This window comes from Drosophila arizonae, chromosome 4 (assembly GCF_054131065.1).
Source record: "Drosophila arizonae isolate 15081-1271.41 chromosome 4, UAZ_ARI_1.0, whole genome shotgun sequence".
Classification (NCBI taxonomy): domain Eukaryota; kingdom Metazoa; phylum Arthropoda; class Insecta; order Diptera; family Drosophilidae; genus Drosophila; species Drosophila arizonae.
Window position 1 is genome coordinate 8101861 of NC_142924.1, and position 7965 is coordinate 8109825.

Genomic DNA, 7965 nt, shown 5'->3' on the forward strand with positions numbered 1-7965 from the left:
ATGATCTATGGGATTATCTATAATATATTCACATAGCTAAGACCCTTCTATTATGCTTGTTACTCTAAGCGACCCCCTCTACTGCACGCCTCTGCCGTGTGTCACAAACACTATTTCAAGTGCTGTGGGACATTTACTCCACTCTCGACTCGACTCTACTATGTTGGAGTTGTATTAGTCGTTGTACATAACCACAAGCACACACACACACACAGAGCCCCAACCTCACCTGCCTCTGCCCAGCACCAACCATCCCATGCCCACCCCCTTGGCCATAGGCTGCCAACATTTACCTTGTGTTTCGTTATCAATAAAGCGAAATTTAGTTTTGATTTCGTGTTTGTTGTTGTTATTGAAATTCATTGAACCAATTTTAATATTTTATTTGCTGCAGCACGCACAGGACATGAAACATGCCAGAGACAACTAACGGTACGTAAAACCCTTTCACATAAATGTGTGAGCGTTCGTGTGTGTGGGTGTGTGAATTGCGTTCCCAATGCATGTGTGTGTGTGTGTGTGTGACTATTTCCTGTGGCCGCCATTGTCGTTGCTTTTGTTGTTGTTGTCATAATAGCGCGCCACTGTTTCTGTTGTTTCTTTTAGGCTTTGTTTTTGCTTTTTTTTGTTGCTGCTTTTCACTGTTGTTGTTGTTGTCTTTTTGTTGTTGTTGTTTTTGCGCATCGTAACAAAATTTGAATATTTTTTCTCGCTGCTCAGCAAATGGATTTTTTTCACAGATTTTCGTTGCCCTTTTTTCGCGTGCTGTTGCTATAGCTCGCTCTGTGTGTGTGTGTGTGTTAGTATACTTACATATATATGTGCGCGTGTCTGTCTGTGTGTGTGTATCGCCTTTCGCTTTGTTCGCCCGCTTATGATACCGTTATGATGTATTTTATTGCCACAACAAAACCAAAGCAACGCAACGGAACGCAACGCAACGGCACGCCCCCAAAACACCGCCTCATAGAGTGCAGCCCAACCCCCACGCCTTTAGCCACTCGAGGCGCCCTAGCCCCAGCCCCTTCCGATGTTGGAACAGGAAACCGGCGACATTGTAAATTTTGTGTTGTCTCGTTGTGTTTTTTTTTTGTCTCTCTGCCCGCACTTTTTGGCCATTATAGATATGTTTTTCGATTCATTCAGCTTTTGGCTCGCTTTTTTTTTTTTTTTTTTTTGGTTTTGCTATAGAAAAACCAAAGCCTTTTGTAATTGTTGTTGTCTTTGTGCTTTGATTTAATGTTGATAACAATAACAAGAGAGTCAACAAAAAAATATATAGCCCAAAACTTTGACAGAACGTTAAGGAAAGTACAAAAAAAAAAAAAAAAAAAGGAAAGGGGAAAGACGAAACAAACTTTGACGCATTTTTTTATTGGCGGAATTTAAGGAAGGATGTCTGAGACCAGTTGAAGGGGTTGACTTTTATAGTTTGTCCTGATTCATTTTAATAGCCCCAATAAGCATGTCTAATGAGCAACATAAGTAGGTTGCGACAGCAACTAACAACGATGAGACTACACTGAAACAAAATTAATGAAATCTTAATGAAATATTGCTTTTAACTAATTTTGTCTATCTAACCACAGTGTTAGCCAAAGACAGCTACAAATAATTTATGAATATGCAATCCATATATATTATTTCAAAATTTAATTCATATTTCTTTCAGTGTAGAGATTTGACTTCACACACAAAGGCAGGTAGAGTTTGGTTATATAAATATATAACAAATCATATATCAAATACGCTTTTATATTTTCATAATTAATTTACCTCGACTAATTATGAATAATTTACCTCGACTAATTTCTGTCAGTGTATTTTTAGCGGCCATGCGTGTTCTTCCATAAAGTCACATTAGCTGCGTTTGTAGCTATATAACAATTCCCTATATATTATTACTTTGGGACTTTGATAGTTTTCTGGTCTTTGTTTTAATGCTTTCGGCACGCAAATTTCTAGTAGCTGCAACTAAGCTTAATCGGAAAGTATCAACAGCTCTCCGCCCTCTGCTCCCTGGTACCTGCTCCCTGCACTTAAAGCTGAATTTAAAGCTGAGGCAACGCCTGCTGCAATTTGGTTTCGCCTCGCCGCGAGACTCGTTTGTTTTTGTTGTGTGTGCAGCAATCGGTAGACAATGCGTAAGGATATGCCAGCAAGGATATGCGAGACAGTCGAGACACACGCACACACACACATAAACGCCCACACACACACACACACACATTTAAAATTATGCAAATTTTATTGCGCAAACTGCTGCGTGGCGTCGTCGTTGGCAGAGAGCGCACAGGAAGCATGTTTTACAGAGTCTCGGACACACAGCAAGGACCTGCAGGACGTGGCTGCCTTTAAATGAAGAGCAAAGCTTTCATTATGGCAACAATGTTAAAATTATTGAGCAGACGACCCTCGAACCCACAAGAAGAACAAGCAGACGCAGCTGCAGCTGCAGCAGCAGCAGCAGCAGCAGTCGCAGTTGGAGAAGAAGAAGACAAAGAAATAGAAAAGAAAACGAATAAGCAGAACAGGAAAGAACAACCTCTGATCCAAGACTAACAAAAATGCACTTTAGTCGCCGACGTAGCACAGCGTGAAAATCGACTAGGCGGCATTTAGTGGTCGAGTGAAAAATTGCTCAAGTCGTCGGTTGGCCGGCACGGAAATGCGCGCCTACAAGGCCGGGGGGTCAGCAAGCCGAGCAGTTCCGTAGTCCACGTCGACGGCACTCCTAACCCAAATCGCTTAGCGAGCGCGCCAAACAGTTTACAGTTTGCGAATGGGCCAAAACACAGGCACCAGCAGAAACAGAAGCAGAAGCAGAAGCACAAGCAGCTGCAGCAACAGAAACACCACAAACAGAAGCAGCAGCAGCAGCAGCTGGGTGCAAATGCCGGCACTGGCGCCATCTATCGGCTGTTGGCTAATGATAGCAGCCATTTTGTTTATGCTTGTCCCGCTCGCAAGCACGCAGCACACATAGCGCCGTCTCGCTCCTTCCAGTCACCTGCTCAGTGCGACTGCGTCGCTCTGGCAACGCCCACTCTCTGAGCGCAGCGTCTGCGCACTGCCATACGCCGACGCTCAGCCGCAAGCCACGCCCCGTCGACAGCCAGACACGGGCCAGCGCACACACACAGCCGCGCTTCTGTGTGCACATTGGCTTCCAGTGCGAGAAGAGCGCAGACCAGCTGGCTCGCTCTTCAAGACGATTTTCAACTCTGGGCGAAGCTTTTTTGCACGCGTCAAAGATGTTCACATTTGAATTTGAATTTGTGCGCCAAAAAGCGGCAGAAAATGTTGAACATGTTTTCGACAAAGCAAAAATTTGAATCAAATATCGCATGCTAAACAAGCGACGGCGCCTAATTTCATAAACAAACACTCCGCTCATTACGCCAATAATTAGCCGCATAAAATGTGTAACGAGCGAGATAACTGGAAGTGGCCGAGCATGTGACGTAGCAGTTGCCATGTTTAATAAACACTTTGCATGCTCATTAAAATTATCTTCAAGCATAAGCTTGAGGTGTGGAAAAAACACTCACACACTCACACACACACACAGAGCTGATCAGCTGATCTGTTTCTCTATGTCTGACGCGTTCGCTCTCGCTCTCGCTCTCGTTCTCTCTCCCACACTGGCTGCTGTTGATCGTACGTCTGTGTGTATGCAAATTGCTGGTCCACTCTCTTGCTCTCCTTTCTCCCTCTCACACACTATCTCCCTCCCGCTCTCTCGCTCTGGCTGTCTGTTAGCTTATTATTCATTTATTTGTTTGTTTTAATTTAATGATTTTTTGCGCGCAAAGCAGTTTTTCTTGCTCGTTTTTACTCGCTCAACGATTAACATAAAAATGCATTGAGGTGACTTTTACTTTCAAGGTGATCGAGAATAACAACAGCAACAAGAACGCCGCCGATGACGACGTCGACGGCGACGGCGACGTTGTGCCAGTCATGGGAGCTGCCTTTTAATTATGCTTTAGGCAGGTGCTCAGCTGCCGGCGAGTCCTGCGCGTCCTTTGGCTTGCTGGCATATCAATAAACTGTTTAGGGTTCCCTTTTGTTGCCCCTTAGATCGCTTATCGCGCGTAGCCGTAACTGACTTTATGAGCTCCCATGTTGCTAGGGGATCCGTTACATTTTCAATTTGGTCGCGTTACATGCTAATGACACACTGGCAGCTGCGCAGTCGGCGTCGCTGTCGCCGCCGTGAACTTGACCGTGGCTATCAGCGTTAAAAGATCTTTCTCTCTCTCTCTCTTTTAGATCAGCAACTTTTGCACTGGCCACGCAGACGGGCAATTTTCGGAGCGGCCTAAGCGTGGACCCGTCCATTAATAATGCCGGGGCCGAGGCCTGAGCGCTACGCTCCAGTGCACCCCAGTGGAACTCCAGTGGAACTGCATTTTGGGTTTTAGTTCACGCTCCGATCCGGTTATGATACGCTCCATGTATCTCTGGTCGCTGATCGCTGGTCTCTTGATCGCTGCTCAGCGCAGCGTGCCGTGCATTCCATTGCAATGGCCAGCTAATGGATAGAGCTGTCTTAGCTTACAGAACTGGGAAATGGAATGGGAATGGGAATGCGACTGCGAGTGCGACTGCGACTGCGACTGCGAGTGCGATAAGCCAAGTTGTTCAATTAGAAATGCGATTTGCGCTAATCCCAAGACATGCGAACAACTTCCCAAACAGCTGGCGAAAGTCACCCAGATAAACGGACAACTGTACGCTAATTACACACAGCTCCACAGACAGACTTGGAGCCAAATTCTAGACAGCTGACGAGTCTAGCTTCTCGCCAAACAGCAAAACTCGGATCATCACTCAAGACTCAAACGTGACTTTGGTTGCCAAAAAGAAAAAAATATATAAAGAATGCTGCAAACCACATCAAACGCACCCACATCAGCCACAGAGGCAGAGGGAAAGGGAGGTCGCTCAAAACCCAACCGAGTTCCATAAAAATTATACCAGTTCGCAGCATAATCTGGCAGACATGTGTGAATTTGCGGCATTATCAGCCAGCGAAGATCTATTTCAGAGCCACAACAAAAGCGAGACGAGCAGCAGCAACAACAAGACTTTGCTCAGATTTCACGCCAGTTTTCCCACAGTCGATCAACATAAAATGCGATATAGTCGAGATATTTGACAGTTACGTGATTTCTTTCTTTCTTTCGGTTTACCTTTGCGTTTCATATCATGTTTATAATTTTTATCGTGCAAATTGCACCAACAGCAACAGCAACAACAAAATATATTCAAATCCCAAGCAATTCGCGCCGCCAGATGGCGCTGCCCTTAGTGAAGCCACAAACCCAACAAGCCCCCCCAAATAAACAGAAAATAATATTCAATAGCCTTGTGCCAGGACATGCGTGTTGGCACTCAAAGCCAAAGCGACCCAATCCAGTTGGAGTTTATTGTGGAGTTTCTCTGTGGATTCAGTCTGCAACAGCAGCGACTCGGGGGCGGACGTTGCTGTGCGAAACGGACGGCAAAGGGCGGCTATATTATATTTTATTTTAATGAATAGGATAACTTTTAACTATTTAGTATAGCAATTAGAAATTAGAAATGTTTGTTAACTTTTAGTTTTTTTTTTGTTTTTTTTTTTTTTTTTTTGAAAAATTGTTTCTTTAAAGTTTGCTCTTGTTAAATTTATTGATATTTTTAATATATTTTAACTTTTCTTTTATTGACCAAAAATAAATTAACATAAAAGAAAAATATTGGCAAAATTAATGAAAGTCTACATCTATTAACATTAGAAGTGAAAAACTTTAGGAGGTTGAATATCTCTATTTTATTTTATGTCTTACCTTAAATATTAATATATATGTATTTAGCTAAAGGTGATTTTTCTTTGCTAGCTACAATTTTAAGATCCTTAAATAATAGTTCTTTTTGAATATGCATATATATGTTTTGCACTTGGAATTTGAATACAATAAATCTGGATCTAACTTTCTAAAGTTGATCACCTACTATTGCTAAGAATAAGCACTAATAGGGCGGTTGTTTATTCTACTTTATATAAATGCATTTACAGAAGGTCTTATCTCTAACATACTTTCGATATTTTCTACCTTAAGTAAAATTAATATTTTCTACCTTAAGTAAGTTTACTTGTCGTGGCTTATTAGCAATTCCAAGCAGCTGATATCAAATCAAGTCTGGATGTTTTAATATGTCAGGCATGATTTTAATAATAAATAAGTAATACTTACTTATTGAAGCTTTTATAACAATCCTCTTCTCCTCTATGATCTCAGACCGAACTTGATAAGCAGCACAACTAGGAGAACCTGGGATCAGTTTGAATCTCCAATATTATTCCCAGCCAAGTTTTCTCCAAGATCAAAATATTAATAATAATTCGTCCCGAGTTTTAGTACCCACTGTGTTCTACCCATTCTCTTCACTTTCCACTTAATACCCATTTGTTTTTGGCCGTTTCGAACAGCTTGAAGCAACTGTAAATGGTCTCACCCACGCTTCTGCTGGGAGTTACCATTTATAGTGTCCAACTGGCATAACATTCCCATGTTCCTCAATGCCTCATAATTTACCTGCGCCAGACACCGAAAAATAATACCAACAACAACAGCAACAACAGCAACAAGAAGAAAATATCATGAAAAATTAGCATAATGTTTTTCGATGGAAAACTGGCTAAACTAACAACGTGGAGCAGCGCTGTAGACGCAGCATTTCCACAACTTTGCGTTAATTTTCTAAATATTTTCTAAAAGTGTTCAAATTGCATTTGCGACTGGTGCCGCAGGCCATGGAAAATTGAGAAAATTCACTAAAGTTTGCCACGTTTTCAGCTTTTCCAGCAGCTACAGTGGAGTTTTTCATGTTTTTCTTTTTTCTTCTTTTTGTTTTTTTTTTTTTTTTTTGTATAATTTAAAATTATGAACTAAAATAATTTAATTTCAGAGCTTAGCACGCAGAGGCGATGACGATGACGACGATGCGGATGACGTTTGATGCCCCTGGCAGCAGCAGATGGGCGTGTTTAGGGGACGGGCAGAGGGGCAGCAGCATGGAGTGGGCAGTCAGGAAATTGAGTGCATTATATTATATATACATATATATAGTTATATATATTTTATAAAGTTAGTTGCTGGCGCACAATAAATACAAAAGCGCGTCGACTCTATAAATATGCATGAGCATTGTGTGCACAAAAGAATGCAACGCCCCTTCTGCCTGGCTCAGCCCCTCCTGCAGCTGCCCACGTTGTACACCTTGAGGCTGGAGGGCTGCATCCATTTGACATCGCGTGCCGTCGAGTGATTTTCCCGCCGCATTGGCCAATTCTAGAGGCGAACAGCAACAACAACAACAACAACAGAGATAATAATAATAATTAAAGCGCGCAGCGTGCAAAAGCAAATCTCAGATGCGAGTGGCATGCAACAACAATCAGAGAATCGCCTCTGCTGGCGCTGCCCCGTTTCGCCATTTTGGGGGCGCCTCACTTCCGGCGACCATTAACACATGTGTGACAAAGCGTGATGGCTACGAGCTGCAACGGTTGCTGCCGCAAGAGGCAGGGGCAGCTGAGCTGAAGCTCTAGCTGGAGCTGGAGCTGGATCTGGTGCTGCAGCTGGAGCCATGGCCAGGCAGTCATTGGGCATTGGCTGACATTTGATTGTTATTTTCCAGGTAGACAAACTGCATCTGCTGTGCTTCCCATTGCGTGTAATTCATTATTTTGTTGTTAATGCTGCACTGCGAGAAATTATGGGTGAAGAAAATGAACTCAACAAGAACGAGAAATATATTGACTCAACATAAGAACTCTGTATATATAAAACCAAGTTATCGATAAAGATATTTATCAATACACGTGATATCGATTTAATATTCAAAATGCAATATGTTAATTCCGCTAACTATTAGAGGAAATTCGAAATATAACAACAACAAAAATGAGCATCA